Genomic DNA, 15,639 nt, shown 5'->3' with positions numbered 1-15,639 from the left:
CATGGAGACTCCTATTAGTGAATAAGGACCTAAGAATTGATCCTAAGAGTATGCAGAGAATTAAATGTTACAAAGCAAACTGATTTAGGGATGTGACATGTGGTGTTTTCAGCCTACATAATACTTTAATCCTCAGACCTACTGTTCTAAAACCATCAGCTATAGTTAATCATATGGGTTAATCAGGAATGCTTACAGTGTAGATTGAAATGGCTGGTTCACTTCTTTTTTCCAATTAAATTTTGCTCCCAACTACACTGCCAACCTATTTACCTTCAAATGTAGGATTCAGTAGGTAACTTGGATCCTCCTTTGGCTGCAGGCCTTATTAAAATCTGTCTTTCACTTAGATTCTGAGACTCGCTTGCTATAAGCTGGTTAATTTTCCCCCAGGACATTCACTAGCCTGTAGTAAGAGCATCATTCTTTAAGTGTTTTGATGTGTTTTATACTGTGTTTTTGAGAGGTCTGGACAGAGCTGAGTCCTTGTTCCTAGCCCAGTCCCATATCTGAGCTGTTCCACAGGATGTGGGCTTTTGCCACTTGGCTGTCTCACTCCCTTTAGCTGCTGCTTCTGACTTCCAAATGCCCTCCTAGCTTCTCACACCCACTCCCTCAGTGTTTCCCTCATGCTGGGTGGGGGGCAGTCAATCTGGGCTTCTAGTTTAAGCCCCCCTGGGGAGAAGCAGGAAAGCAGGCTGTGGAACACATGCTGAGCCACACAATTTCATTATCACTATCATTAGCAGAGAGAAGCTAACGATCTTTACAAAATAACTGACACCTTGATGCTCAGCATCCATTCTGAGTCAGCTCTAACTCCATGTGTCTGTGAGGAGATGCCATAATGTCAAGACAGGCAGAGTCCTTCCTGTTTTCTCTTTCTCTAGCCTGGCTCTTTTCTTTTTTCTTTCCCTGCGTGTGACAGCTGATGCTCCTCACCCTGGAGAAAAGCTGTTATCCTCCAGTGTTAGGCCAGCACTTGAGCAATAGTCAAAGTCAGTGTCCCTAGCTTGTTCCATGAGGTCTTTTCAAGTCAATCAATGAAGGAAGTGTTTGGTATCTTTCCTGGGGAGGGAAACATCATAATAATGTCCTGTGGCCAGCATTGGCTACAGCATCACTGCAGTGACCCAAAATGGTAGTTATGGGAAAAGTAAGCTCATAAATATTGTCCAGTTTGGCCACATGGATAAAAGTCTTCATCCAAAGGCTGTACTGAAAGTACTCTCTACTCTTGCTTGCTACTGACTCCTGCCATCAAAAGTTTTCCCACCTGGAGCTGGCAGGTCTGGTCTTCTCTCTGCATAGATGATGTGAAGCTCATTGCTGGCTACCCTTTCTCCTGTGCTGGTACATCCCTCTCTGACCCCCACAAAAAATCTCTGCTGCACATGAGGCTTGTTATGAACTCCCCAGTGGATGGCGGTTCTTTGTGGGCAATGATACCAAGTGGACATGAGAGAGCTGCAGTGCACCTGAGCTTTGCAGTGGGTGGATCCAGAATCAATGGTTTGCTTTTTCTGATTTATGTGCTCTTAGCAGGGCTGAGCTCTTCTGCTCTCACTAGGTAGTGTTTCATTTATCAGCAAAGATGCTCGTCTTTAAGTCATTTATTCTTTTTTAATTCATGGCCGTATCAACTCCACACTTAACAAAAAATAAAGTTCATATCTCATTAGTTCATTGCCCTTTAAGAACCCATTGTCTGAAACACATGGTTACTATTTTGCCTGAATCTCGCACAGTAAAATACAGAAGAGTTTGTGTCCTTCAAAGTGACCTTAAATGGCAGTAGCACAAAGAAAGTAATTGGATGCCATTAGCAGCCTTCTGTTGGAATAATGGCCAGCAAAATCTGGTGAAGATGCCTGGAGCTTTGTATCGTCACTGTTGTTATTTTCTACATAATTGCCCATCAGCAGCTGCACTACATCCAGCAAAGGCTAGCTCAGACACAGCATCACGCTGTCAGCCCTGTGCACCCTCACTTCCTTCCCCACCAGCTTTTTAGCTAAGGCAAATTGAGGTCAAGCACCTCACTCAAGGTTACACAGTGAGGCAGTAGCTCTCCTGCGGTTAAAACCTGACGTCTTTACATGGGCTCATGGGCTTTTTGTCCTCACCACTGTGTGACATGTCTTTATCCTCCAGCTTAGCTGAATAGACTGGTTCTGCTGGAAAACCTGCCTGGGCTGTGCAAAAGCAGAGAGAGACATGATAAAATGTTGTCCAAAGATTTCAGCAGGGCTTGCGTGGGAATGGTACAGGTCACTTATTCGGGCCGTCATTTCGCAAGCAATTTCAGCTGACAGAAACCAGCACTGCTGTCAAGAATCAGTCCTCACCCCTTCACCTCCTTCTTTTTTTTTTCTGCTGGGTTTATTCTAATCTGGATTACATCCCTGATAGTCACGGTGCATTCACACAAACACTAATGTTCGTACAAGGGAAGGGGCAGTGCAACACCAAAGATGGGTAGCTGAGAACAGGAGCGGGACAGGTTTGCTTTTTTCCATGGTAATATCAACTTATAGGCCAAGTTAGAGTGCTTGTGATACTACAGCTTCAAGCTACCTTGCGACAATAAAACCATTCTGTTCTGGCACACCATAAGCATTTTCATAAAATAATCTATAGCCTGGAACAACTAGTTGGAAATGTTTAAGAAGATGGTATTTTGGGGGGGATAGGGCCTGTTAGACCAGATAGTGTACCTTCACAAGGTGACTGTGCAGCTGTGAGAGAGTCAGAAAAATCTTTCTGTACCCAAAATGACATATCTTAGGCTCCCAGAGTCAGGGGATGCTGTGTCCCCTTGGGGTAGCATGCAAACAGCAACATAGTGCAGAGACCATGCTGCAGACACGGAAAATGTTAGGTGAGGAGGAGAGGCCTTTGGCAGTCTCCTTAAGCTGAGAGCCAAAGGTCTGAGAGGGGAAGGGAGCTATTGTGCTTTGGATGGTCGACTTGTCAGAACTTGTTTAGTGAAAAACGAGAAAACATTTCCCAAAGCTCCTTTTCTGGGCTCTGGGCACGTCTGTAGTATGTTCAGAAACCAAGTTAAAATAACACAGGGGAAAAAAGTTAACTCTCCAAAGCAGCTCCCAGTAGCACATTCAAGAGATTTTCACAGGTTCTCTGGAGAACAGGGTCTGGCTAGCTCATGGCAATGCCATATGCACAGCTTGATGCCCTTCATGTTGATGTAGTTGTGATTCCGGCCGTCCCACTGATGATAGCTTCATGATCTGGAGCGTAGCTCATCTTTCACACAAGCAGTATTTTTGTGGGGAGATACGGCTTTTTAACAGCAGTAGCCTGGATGGGACTAATGAAGGTCCCAGTTACCTTCCTCCTTACTTGTCACTGAGCCTCTGTAAAGGACTGAAGCCCAAGCAAAATGAGTCAGGAGATGTGGGGTTGACAAGGTCTGAAATAAGGATGGGAGCAGAGAAAACATGACAATGTCACTTGGAGTCAGGCAAAAACTCATCTGCTCTAAAACATGTCTGCTGCTTAACTAAAGAACAAAATCTCTCATCTGTGCTTGCTGCCAATTATGCTTGATTAATCAGGTTTGTATGGGGGTGTTTTCCTCCCCTCCATTCCTAACGGCATATTATTCCATAAGTGATCTTAATCATGTTGCAGATAATTTGTTGCCTGCAAGATGACAACTGCTCCAAAAAGTTTCAAAATTTTAATTTCAATAACTAATAAAATTCTTGTTGGAAAGCCATAAATACCTTTTTAAGACATTACCCCCCCCCCCAGATGTTTGTATATGTTAAAAGTAATCAGTGTGTGTGTTCCCAGAAAAAAGGGGGGGAGGGATTAAGCTGATTTTGCTCCAGTAGAGTTGATTGAAGTTTTCCTGCTGGATCCATCAGATTGTTTCAAATCAGGGACAATTTATGTGTAACACACCTGTTTCCAATAGCTCCCCCACCTCCGTAGAGACAGCTGCAGCAGAATGTCCTGTTCGCTCTGGGGAAAATACATTTTATAATAGCTTCCCATCCCCCAGCCAGATGGGATCAAGCTGAGGCAGCTGCAGCCCAGGTCCCATGAGAAATACTACAAAAAGTGCAATTAAAATAATTAGTTAATGCTTTTTTATCAGACATTGTAACAAACAGAAAAAAACGCTTGAAATAACTACTCTGCATATCAGTCCAATAAGATACTGGATGCTTCCCAGGACTGCGCCAAGCTTTCTCTGCAGCTTTGAAAGAGCTTGTGGGTGCTTGACTGGTTGCAGGATTAAGGGTCTGTGTGCCTGTCTCTGTAGCACTGATGGTAATGGAAGTAGGTTAAAGCCACATTGCAGGTTAAATTATGCTGTGAGAGAGAGAGGGAAAAAAAAAAAGCGAGGCTGAATTGGTATAATACAATGATCTAGATTCTGCTTCCTCCCTTGAAAATCAAGACTGGCTCCCATTGATTTAAATGAATATTGGTTTAGGTTCTGATTAAGCGGTAACGCAGAATCTGCCCAGTGATTCAACTTTATGGGGGATGTACAAATGAAAAATACCAGGCCAAATACATCCCTGGCACGACTCAGTGAAATCTGGCATCTGCCCAGTCATTAGCTGCTTGTTGTTCGAGGGGTTCTGTGCTAGCCTTCAAATGTGAAGCAAGTGAAGATTTCATTTGTAGGCATTTTAATTCCTTCTCCTGAAGTGTTCATAGCAAATAAAGCAGTGTACCAGAAGCTATAGCCCCCTTAAGCTGTATTTGTTACTGACACAGCAGGGTGGTATTTAATCTGCAGCAGAATGTGATGCCAAAGGGTGAGATATAACCTAAAAACCCAGGGCAGATTCTCTTTACAATTCTTAGCTTCCCTGCTTTCACCCTCAGATTGAAGGTCCAGGGGCCAAATTATGCAAACATGAGAGTTTTTTCATTTTATATTCCTGTCGCCAGTCCGTGCCATCCCTCTGGGTGAACCTGAAGGTTGGATACCTCAGTGAAGGGCATGAAAATACGAGGATGCTGAATAAATGCTTTTGGTCATGTAAACTGTTCCTATCTCCCACCCTCCTAATGGATGATTACAGAATAACCTAGCGAAGGCAGTTTTGCGTTGCTTGTGCAGTGATTCTGGGCAGTCTGTATTCCATCTGTGAAGCTGCACGATGCTCTTAGCCTTTGCATGGGCCATCAAAGGAGTTTTTGACTTTCAGTAAGCACTTTGCCTTGTGGCAAGGACTTCCAAAGGCTGTGTGTTGTGTAACTGGCCATTTCCTTTTCATAGTTTCAGATTACTGTCGTTTCATGTCTGTTGCTTTCTAAATTCTTTCAGTTCTATGCAAGATGGTATTTTAAAATCTCTGATTTACTTTTCATTATTGCACCAACTGGCATGTAGCTCCCTTCCTCCCCTCTTCCCCAGAGCATTTTTGAATATTACTGGGGAAGAAATATCACAACTCCCGGATTTGTCATGTCTTCCCTTTAACTGTGAGAGGAGGAAAGTTAATAGTAAAAGTGGGAAGAAGGGTTAACACAGGGGAGCACTAGGCTTGTGGGCAGAATGCTAGCAGCAAAGCCAGCACATGTTGTTTCATCTGCATGAAAATACGTCTTTTTAATTTGCTGATGATCATCTTCAGTAGCTAGGAGAGAGAAAAGCGAAAATCAAAATACTACTGGAAATCTAGATGAAATTCTGTGCTGCTGTCCCTGTTCAGTGGCAGTGAGGTGCAGCTACTGTGAGTTTCTGTGGCAGTTTCACTGAAATTAATACAGACTCTTTCAGTGAATTAATTATAAAGGGGTTAAACAGTCATAAATCATTTTCTAATGTTATTTATTTTGGCATTAAATTCAGTTTGTTTTCATGCTGTCTTCACACTTGGCCCTCTGACCAACCTTTAGGCATCCACCATGCTTACAGCTGAGCTGGTCATCCCAATCTCTCCTAATAGTCAAGCCAGAAAAAGGGATTTTTAGGATGTGATTCATTTGACATAGCTTAGAAATTTACTTTAGGATGACATGAACAGCTAGACTCCACTGAGTGAACTGACTAAATATCTACGGCCTGCCTGGAGGCTTTAGGTAGATTTAGGCACACACGTATGTGGAAGGAGTCAGGTGTGCCTGTGTTTAATGCTGTTAATAACTAGGATTTTTTGATTGCCACTATAGCAGGGTCCAGGCTAGCCACGAGTTGTGTGTGATACTTGTTTGTCTTAACCAGGTGAGCCTGGGAGATGTCAAGTAGTTCTGGATGGTGGAATTAGGGAACTGAATCCTGTGCCTAGTCAGGCACATGACGCTCTTGCAGTCCTCATACTGACAGAGCCTTATGATAAAACCTAGAATTTTTATTTGCCTTATGTCCTAACTGAAAAGCGTCATACGATTATCCTTGTTACTCTTGCAATACACCTGCAAGGTCAAGAAATGCCACAGTTGCCAGTTCACAAATGAGGAAAAAGATGCTGAGGAGGACAAAGATATTCATCCGTGAGGTGACTAAGCTGTAGAGGACTGCACTCTGCCGTGCAGAGATCCCAGATGAAGTCCTGAGAGCAGCCATACTTTCGCACATGTGCTGTTTCGCCTTCCCAGGCTTGCTTGAAGAGCTCAGCGCTGCAGTATAGATCTGCCTGAAGTCATGCAGGAAGCCTGGCAAAGCATGGAGCTGAGCCCGACCCTCCTCCTAATGGGAAAATCATAGTTCAGGCTGCTGCTCCCTTGGGATGATAAGGAATTGAGAATACAGATGACTCGGCTTTTGGGCTGCTGGGAGGAAGTTTAGGGTTTTATGTTAAAAAAAAAAAAAGGATAGTTCTGCAAAAATAATGAACAAGGGAATAGTTAATGATTTTTTAATTGCATCTTTTACTTCTGATATTAATAACCTGTTTAAACGAATGGGGCATGAAACAGCTGATGTTTGAGGTCAACATGGATGGATATTACTGAACTGGAGTATGATTTCTATAACTTTTCACTAGGAGCTGAGAAATATAACAATTTTAACGTGAAAATGTGAATCCTGGAGCACAGACCTGCAGTGAAGAGAGAGTGGGGAGGACAAGGAAAGGCTACAAACATGTGAAATGCAGAGCTAGTGGCATTCCTGCATGTTTTAGGGAAGGGTGATGCGCTGGTTCAAGGCAGCAGATAGAGAATTCAAGAATGTATTCAACATTCAAAGTCAAGCTCCACTCTCTGTAGTGCCACTCAGAGCTTGCAGGGATTTACAGGCTGTGTTGCCCAGAGCAAGATACGTATTTCTATGAAGTTGGTGAACATCTACACTAAGTTCCTGTGCCACAGTACTGTGCTTATAGTGAAAGCACTGATTTTCTCAGTGCCATTTGACTCCTTTGCTTCATCAACTGGAAATAGCTATACTGAGGAAACAGGCATGTCCTTCCTTTGCCCAGAGCAGACAGACATTATAGATTCAGATCTGAACTACAGCTTCCTTTGATTTCTAAGCCAAACCTGTAGCGGTATCCAAGGCGAGGGGAGGATAACTGAACATAACCGGTTAAAAGGAATTTGAAGGTCATGCCATAATTCCTTGTTGAACTGAAGAGCCTTAGTTCCCTACTGCTTTGTAGTTAGTACGGCCAAGTGTACTTTTCCAATTTTGGACCTGTAAAACTTTTCCATTTGGGAAAACTGCATGTAAAACTGCTACTCAATGCATTGTATTTCAGGGACGGCTCCAGGCCTGAAGTGGAAAAAGCAAGGAACTTACAGGCAAAGGGAGGCTATAAAGCTGTAAATTAAAAAGGGTGAAGGATAGTTTTCATACACCCTTTCCACCTTCCTTTTAATTTCTTTTTCTGTTAAACCTTAGAGCAAAAGTTTAGTCCATTTATAATGACAGCATGAAACTATATAGCAGATAACTTCCATAATCTCATGTTATTATTGCCCACCCATTCTGTTAGGCAGATATTTTGCCTGTTATTCCAAAGGGTGAACTCACCTCACTGGTCTTGTTTGCCAGCTACTCTCATAGACTGAGATGACCTAAAAGTAGTACCAGCTATGATTTTTATTATCTCATCAGGGAAGGGCTTTTCTTATCATCTAGTAACTTTTGGACCTATAAACATTTCAGTGTGAATCTGGTACTGTGGTTCATTTCCTTAAATGCTACATGGATTGGAAAAGAGGAGTACTGATTTGGCTATTCATGTGTCAGCCACATCTATGAAATGTGAACCAAGATAACATCACAAAACTATAGATGCAAAATGCAGGTACAGCATTTAATTTTACACTGAAAAAGAAAACAAACAAAAGCAACAGTCTGATGTGAAATGCCTTCAGTGCTTGTTCTTCTCTGTTTAATGTCACAACATACCAAATCACAATTTAAAGTCAGACGCATTGAAGAACATCTTGGTAGACTCAAACAAAAAAAGAAGCCGAAACAAACATGTTTCGACCATGCTTGAGTCTGAGCTTTATCTTCCCCCTTTACCCAGGGCCAAAGCTTTACTCATTCGCTGCCACTTAGGCTTAGGATAGCCCGCTAGCTATTTTATTGCTGCTGTTTGTTCATGTGGATCTTATTTATTGTCATTTGACAGAAAATAAAAATGCAGTTCAGAAATGCTGTACCAAGAGTATTGTAATTTGTTCCCAGCAAGACCTTTTTAGCTACCAAGTAGCGTGAAAGCATCAAAGTGCCAAGAGAACTTTTTAAAAATAAACTGCCCTGATGCTAAAATAAGCTTTAATTGATTGAGAATTGCACTGAGCCTGACAATCTGTACCATTTATTATTATTTTTCCTTTCAAGCTTCAGACTCATATGATTTAAAGTGACTGAATTACAGTTCCCACATACCTTCCTACCCACACTGCAGGGAAAAAAAACCACCCACAGACCTCTTAGCTCCACAGAGGAGCTGCTGGATGCACCTGGAAGAAAATAAAAAAAGCTGATTGAACATGAAGATGTTTAAATAAAGATGTTGATGATGATGGGAATGTTCTGCAGAAAACCTCTTCTGGCTAAATGCCATCCTGTGCTTCCCTCTGCTCAAAGGCGAGCTCTCCTGGGGATGTCTCTGCTTGTCAAAGGCGTCTCTGCAATGCCTGCCTGTAGAGCATGGGATCCTGTAGGCCAGATGCTGTCGCAACTCCCATGTGCTGGAGATGAATAAAGGATTGTGGATAAACTACTACTCTATCTTCCTCTTTTTCATTTTTTAGAGAAAAAAACACAAGTAAGGGACTCTGCTCTCAGTTATTTAAATAAATGGCATGTTGCAGTCTCTCTAGCCAAAGCACAGCAACAACAACAACAAACAACAACAAATTGCAGGGTCGTAGCTATGCTGATAAATGCATGAAGCTTTCTGGTGTATGGAAAGGATGCTGTATTGGCTGTCTAACACTGGAGCAGCATAAACAGTGGAAATAGGTGCAAAATGGCAAATGCCGGTGGGGTCGGTTATGGGGTTTCTTCTTGGCAGCATGTCCTGGAAGATTCAAGCCTCATCAGACATTTGTTAGTAATTACCAGTGATAGTGATACTTTTAACCATATGTTAGCCGTGCTCATGGCCCATTATGGTGTGTGAACAGGAAAGGCAAATATCACTAGCTTAAGCCTGGGAAATGTTTTTATACTCATGCCAGGGTAATGGGGCTCATGGGTAACGGGTAGCTGCAATTTCCATGAGGGTTATGCCATGTTCAAGTCAGTCAGAAACAAACCCCTAGCCCCAAGCTTTGGTTGTGTTTAAAATCTCATGGCAGATCTGTATCTGAATTATAGCCTGGGACAGTTTGCTTCAGCCAAGATCCATACAAGGTTTTCATTTAACTCCCAAAATTTCAAGAGGAAAACGATGCTTAAATCCCCTTTTGGCAGAGGCCCTAAATCTCCCTCCCTGCCCACCTCAACACTGCCTCTGCCAGTGGTGTTGCAGATGTGCTTTAGGTTCATAGATTCAGCAGAGCTCAAATTGCTGGCAGAGGTTAGGCGTGAACCAGGCTCCGTCTATGCCTGAATTTCTTGGTCTGGAAGGCAAACTGTCCCCTCTGAACTCCCAGGCCAGCACATGGGCAAAATGCACCATCATAGCATCTGGTTTGGGATCCTAGTCTTCAGCCGCTGAGCCGGTCACATCCTATCAAATATAGCCTCTAAATCTCAGTTCCTGCTCTCTGTAAATGGAGCTAATAAATCCTTCTCTCACCTTTTCTTTATTGCTTGCTTAAACCATAAATACTTCATGGCAAGGATTGGCTCTGATAATGCCCAGCTACAGCATCTAACACAATGCCGTTTCAGGAGTGGTGTCTGTTTGCTAACTTAATACAAATAAGCATGACATAGGAATTCCTTACAGATCACAGATCCAAAGGAAGGAATTTGAAAGGGTCACCAGTTTTATTAATAGCTGTCTCTGTAACTGCGTGCAAGTCAGCGTGGACACTGTGCAGAGCTTCAAAGCTGGATCCACACTGTCACAGGAGGGACAGAAAGACACACCTAGTCATAATACTGCAGGAGGAGAAATTTCTTTCTTTAAGGTCAGTTGTCCAAATTTGCAGTGAGCACCTCCACAATGCTAGAAGAGCAAAATAAAATATGTTTCAGGAAGAGTGGGGATTTTTGAAGACCACAGAAACCAGATGGATTTTTTTTTAAATTTTTGTTGCGGACTGAACTAATTAAGATGCAAGATTGATTAAAAAAAATCATTATATATCTGGAAATATAATGACTTAGCCTAGAATAGTAACTCAGGTAAACACGTAGACCGTCCAAGACAACATTTGTTGCTTACAGTATGTGATTAGTAATGAAATCAGTGCTGTAGAAGGGCATCATGAAAGTGTAAAAGATGAATGTTTGGACCACTTGGAGGTGCATGTGAATTGAGCTGATGGTTAAATCAAGAGGAATATACTTCATTCCTTTGAATGCAAAATCAATGCAATACTGTGCTAAAAAGACAAAGGTGACTTTTCCAGAGCCTAAATCATTTCCTGTATTAGCTCTCTTTTCTAGAATACAATGTGAAATTTTTGAAGTACTTAATTACCTTATTATGCAGAGGAATCTTTTCTGCTTCATGTTTCCCCCCATATTGATTAGTGCTATTCATTGACTCTGCAAAACATATTCCAAGGTCAGATCCATTGTTTCTTTGAACTAAATCTAAATTCCTATGCCATATTTCAGGGTTTTTTAATATCCCAGATTAAATATCCCATTTTTATTGTTGCTGTAAAAATATATTCTTAAAGCAGTGAAATAAATATAAATCAGGTTTGTCACCATTACAAATGATTCAACTAGATTCCTTATTCTGATCATAGGAAATATTTGTTCATTGTGCTATAAATGTTTGTGTATCTTGTGGAAAAAGAACTATCAAAACTTTCAACTGCAATTAAACTCGTAAAGTCAGTGCCATTGACTCCAGCCCTTTTCGGGTTTTCACTAGATTTTAAGTTTGGTTTTGTCAAGCTAAGCAGGAGCTATGACTTGCATGGGATAGAGGCAGGATCACGTTCCTCTTCTGAGAGCTGTCGTCACTTGGCCTGTGCAGCATTTCTGTGTCACTGCAATCCATGGTTCTGGCAGAAATTCAGTCCTGTTGGTTTGATGTTAAATCCAGGGCTCCCATACAGTGCTCCAAAATGGAACTAATATTTTTAACAGATACGAGGCCTGTAAAAGCAATTTAGTGCTGTGTTTTTTTTCCCTGCAGAGAAACTGAACTTCCACCATTCTCATAGCTTTGCAGGGCTGCTGTGAGCGTGTGCAGGATTGTAGAAATCAGGCTGTAATTCCTATATTTTCGAAGAATCTGGAAGGGTCTCACTAGAGGTTCCTAAACGGAGATAGTTTTGAGAAAATCCATGTCTCTTCTATGGCTTTTCAAGACAAGTTCTCAAAGCCAGAGGTATATAAAAATGAGTTTTAAGTGTTGGCTGGGCACCAGATTCTCTGGTTTTGTCTGAAAACCGATGGTGGCCTTTCCTTAGGAAGTGAATGAGATTTGAAAGAAGTCTCTGGGGCATAGGAGAAGGAGATCTGCCTGGCTGAGGCTGTGCCTTTGGTCTGCTTGGTTTGAGGCTGTGCAGGGTGTTGCTGCCCAGTGGGGAAATGCCAGAAGGAAAGGGAGGGTGTAGAGGAGTCTTTCAGCCAAGGGTTGCTGGCCCAGCCCTGAGGTTGGAAAAACTTCTGGGAAAGTGAGGCTGCCCCTAGCATCGAGCCCTGCTGTGCAGAGGCAGGCGGGGGCTGCTAATCTGCCGGCAGGGTTTCTGGAGTGCACCAGTAATGCAACATTTTTGCATACGTTTCAAACTGTGAATGTGTGCTGTACCTTTTAGCAAGCATTGCACAAGCCCTGCTCTAAGGAACGGCTCACAGTAAATGTTCAGCATTATAGCCAGGGAGCCAGGGCGGTCTCTACGTTAGAGCTTTCTACCAGCAAGAGAAGGACCTCCTTCCTTTCCCAGCAGAGATGTCGTCCGCAGTGTAAAAAGAGGGCTGTTTTATGCACCGAGAGCATTTCTCCCCCATTGCCTATGTGAATGTAGTTGGAAGGAAACTGGTCTTGATTCAACAGATGATGTAATGGGTATCCAGTGTACAAACCATATGCTACTTTGAGGAGACTTCCTCCCATCCAGGCAGCTCCACAGGTAGGAGGCATGGTGCCAGCGTGTCCCTTGTCATCTCCTCACGGCTTAGCCCAGCTCACGAGGAAATTAATGTTTACAGCTTAGCTCAATCCTTTTAGTTTCCTTTAATATCTGAGTTTTAGATATAAGGATTTATGGCAGTGATGGGGGACCAGACATTGTGTTAAGCACTAGATTATGCTAATAAATTCATGTTTTATATCTGCAAAAGTATTAATATTGATAAGCATGTGTTTATGAGTTTCATATTCAGCAAAATCTTCCAGGCATATACCTATGTGGTAGTGTTTTGCAAAATCAGGGATCTAGCAGTTGACAGAAGCCTAGCAGAAACTGTAAATAGACCCGATTTTATTTTATTATTTTGGAAAAGAAAAGGCAAAAGGTTGAGGTGTAAAAAGTGTTCTGCTAAACCTTTTCCAACCCATAATATTCTGCTGTGTTGCATGAGAAAATTCTTTAAAGCGCGTAACATTCATGAAAGGAGTGTAGAGTGGCTGAACAGTCGCAGAAGGAACAGATCCCGAAGAGGACTGTGAAGCTTGTTTTGCTTTACTCTGGACCTGCATGATACATGCTCAGTTATATACGCCGTGATTTAAACAGCCAGCAGACCTGCCCTTCTATCCAAGACCCTAGAAGCCCTTGCTTGCAACTGAAATGACAGCGCATAATCTGTCAAACACTGGTTTAAAGGACACCTGCAGAGCAAGGTATGTAAGGAAATTCCCAATCAGACATGCACATCAGAAGTTAATTTCTCTATTTCATTTGCATTAAAAAATATACTGCAATTTAGAAATTAGGACCATGTAGCGTCCTTTCAGCAGAGAAAGGTGTGCATGTTCTCTGCACCAGAGTGCAATATGATTCCTACTAGATTCTGTACTTTTGCTAATGCATCTTTTCCTATGTGGAGCTTCAGAGACCTTGTTTCCGTGATTGACCAGGATTTCTTTCTGTTTGGGATTCAATTTTAACTCTTTTTTAAAATTCAGTTTTGCTTCATTTCGACTTAAAAGCAAATGGCAAGCTCCCAGTAGAGAACATCACTGTCTGGAGCATGTTCCTGTTTGTGTTAGAGGGCTCAGATCTTGCTGCTCAGGCTGGAGTTGTTTTTCATGAAGGATTATGTCTGATGATATTTAGCAAGCAGATCAGATACAATAAATAAAGGTCAGCAAGACGTAAGAAAGACTGTTTCCAACGGCCTAATATTACAGTAGACACAGAGAATATAACTAGGGTTACGAGCTGTTCCACTTTGCCACAACGCTCATTAATTTTTACATCAGCTAACTAGGGTGCTTTGCAGAATTACACAGCCCAGGGCCTCCGTGGGAGGGAGAACTGTTCCTCAGGGTTGGATTACTGGGATGGGCAGGAGGACTTCTGTTTTTTTCAAGCCTTCCAGCCTTCCTTCAAGCCTCATTGCTATCTCTTGTACTCTAAGCACAGGACCAAATCTAAGCACAAAGCCAACACCTCTCAAACTCAATGCATCACAAGTTTAAACTATCTGAGTGCCAGTCCATGGCATGGCACATGCTTTAAGGAGAGCACTGAGTTGTGGTGCAGGAGAAAGGTCCACACCTTGCAGCAAACCACAGCATGTCCCTATCCACAGGGCATTGTATGGTTGATGCGTAGCAGGTATCTTTTTGCCTTGGACACATCTGTGGTGCTGTGGGACACCTGAGTTGCAGAGCAAGCAGAGTCTGAGCTACCTGCATGATATCTGGGCCAGTGTTTTAGGCAACAGGTTATACAGGAATATCCTTTGGGAGCTTGTGCATATCATGCAGCTTAACTGTCTCTCTCTCACCACCTCATAAGAGGTATTTTGAGTAGCTGATATTAGTGAAGTGATACTTGATTCTCTGGCGATGGAAAAGATCTTATTTACTGGGTTCCTGTGCTCCAGGAACCTGAATGTTACCAGTAGCATTGTAGCTGCAGTAGCTGCAATGCCCATTGCATAGGCGATACCTGCTCCACTGGTGTCCAGTCATAGTCATCAAATCTGCATTTGCAGCATGACTGTTTCTGTAATGTCCGTCCCCCAAGCCCCTCTCAAGTTCAGGAGGGGATCTTTTGTTGCCAGTTGTTTACTTAAGCACAGAGTGTAAAATCATTTAAAAAAATATGTTCTCTTGAACTCATTACAGAGGCCTGATGCTTTGAAGGAGGCTATAGTTGACAAGTCAAATTCTCGAAAGGCCTCTGGGAACAAGCACTGGCACAATCGCTCATTCAGCCCTTCTGCATGCACCATGTGACTTTTTTTCGCTCACAGCAAATCTTGCAGGCAACCTTGAGCATCCTTTGAAAATTGTCAATAGACATCCTATTTCTTTATGCTTGCACAGAGCTGCTCTGTTTCATGTTCTGCAGCATTACTGTAGTACTGGTTTGAAGGCAGCAAACATAGATTTCTTTTACACATGACATCAGGAACAGTATCTGTGCAAGATCTGGCACAGAAAACCCTCTCCATTTGTAATACATATCTTTGTACTGTGCTTCTTGTTTTAGGGATGCAGCTTGGCTGCACGTAGTCCTCTCAGGTGCTGTATCTTCTGGCCAGCTCTGACATAGCAGAGAAGGATGAGAGGACACAGAGAGCCAAAGCGTGACTGACAGCACGTGGGGATTCTGTGTTATTTACTACAGCTCATGCTGGCCATTAAACCAGGAGGGGGAATAGCTAAAAGACTCATGTGTTTGGTGCACTACAGCACAGATATCTCAATAACAAATCACTTGTAATAGAAGGGAATAGAGGAAGAAAGGCAGAAAGGGTTTTCACTAAAACCTGGGTGATACTAAGATCTGCAAAACTGGTATCACACCCATGGAAGGAAATAAACAGTCAAAATCTGCTCTCTGGTGCTTTGGTGTAATTCTAAAAAAACTCCTGGAGCAACTGAGACAAGTTTCTTGGAGGGATTTTCAGAGCTATCAATAAAAGCCCAACAA

The 15,639-nt window shown here is 42.5% G+C and overlaps 1 protein-coding gene across 6 annotated transcripts in view; it reads left to right on the top strand.

The window, feature by feature from the left end:
- LOC112994464 (alpha-2,8-sialyltransferase 8E) overlaps positions 1-15,639 on the top strand; it is a 75,481-nt gene that overhangs the window by 10,800 nt on the left and 49,042 nt on the right. Inside the window, exon 1 of one of the 6 annotated variants that reach the window (XM_026118828.2) lies at positions 13,156-13,373. The exons of the other annotated variants lie outside the window; for them this stretch is intronic. The gene's annotated coding sequence lies outside the window, so the exon portion shown is untranslated. Of the gene's footprint in view, positions 1-13,155; positions 13,374-15,639 lie in introns of those variants that run through there. 6 annotated transcript variants of the gene reach the window in all.

The sequence above is a fragment of the Dromaius novaehollandiae genome, chromosome Z, assembly GCF_036370855.1.
Source record: "Dromaius novaehollandiae isolate bDroNov1 chromosome Z, bDroNov1.hap1, whole genome shotgun sequence".
Taxonomy (NCBI): domain Eukaryota; kingdom Metazoa; phylum Chordata; class Aves; order Casuariiformes; family Dromaiidae; genus Dromaius; species Dromaius novaehollandiae.
Note: the sequence above shows the minus strand (reverse complement) of the source record. Positions and strands in the feature narration are given on the sequence as shown.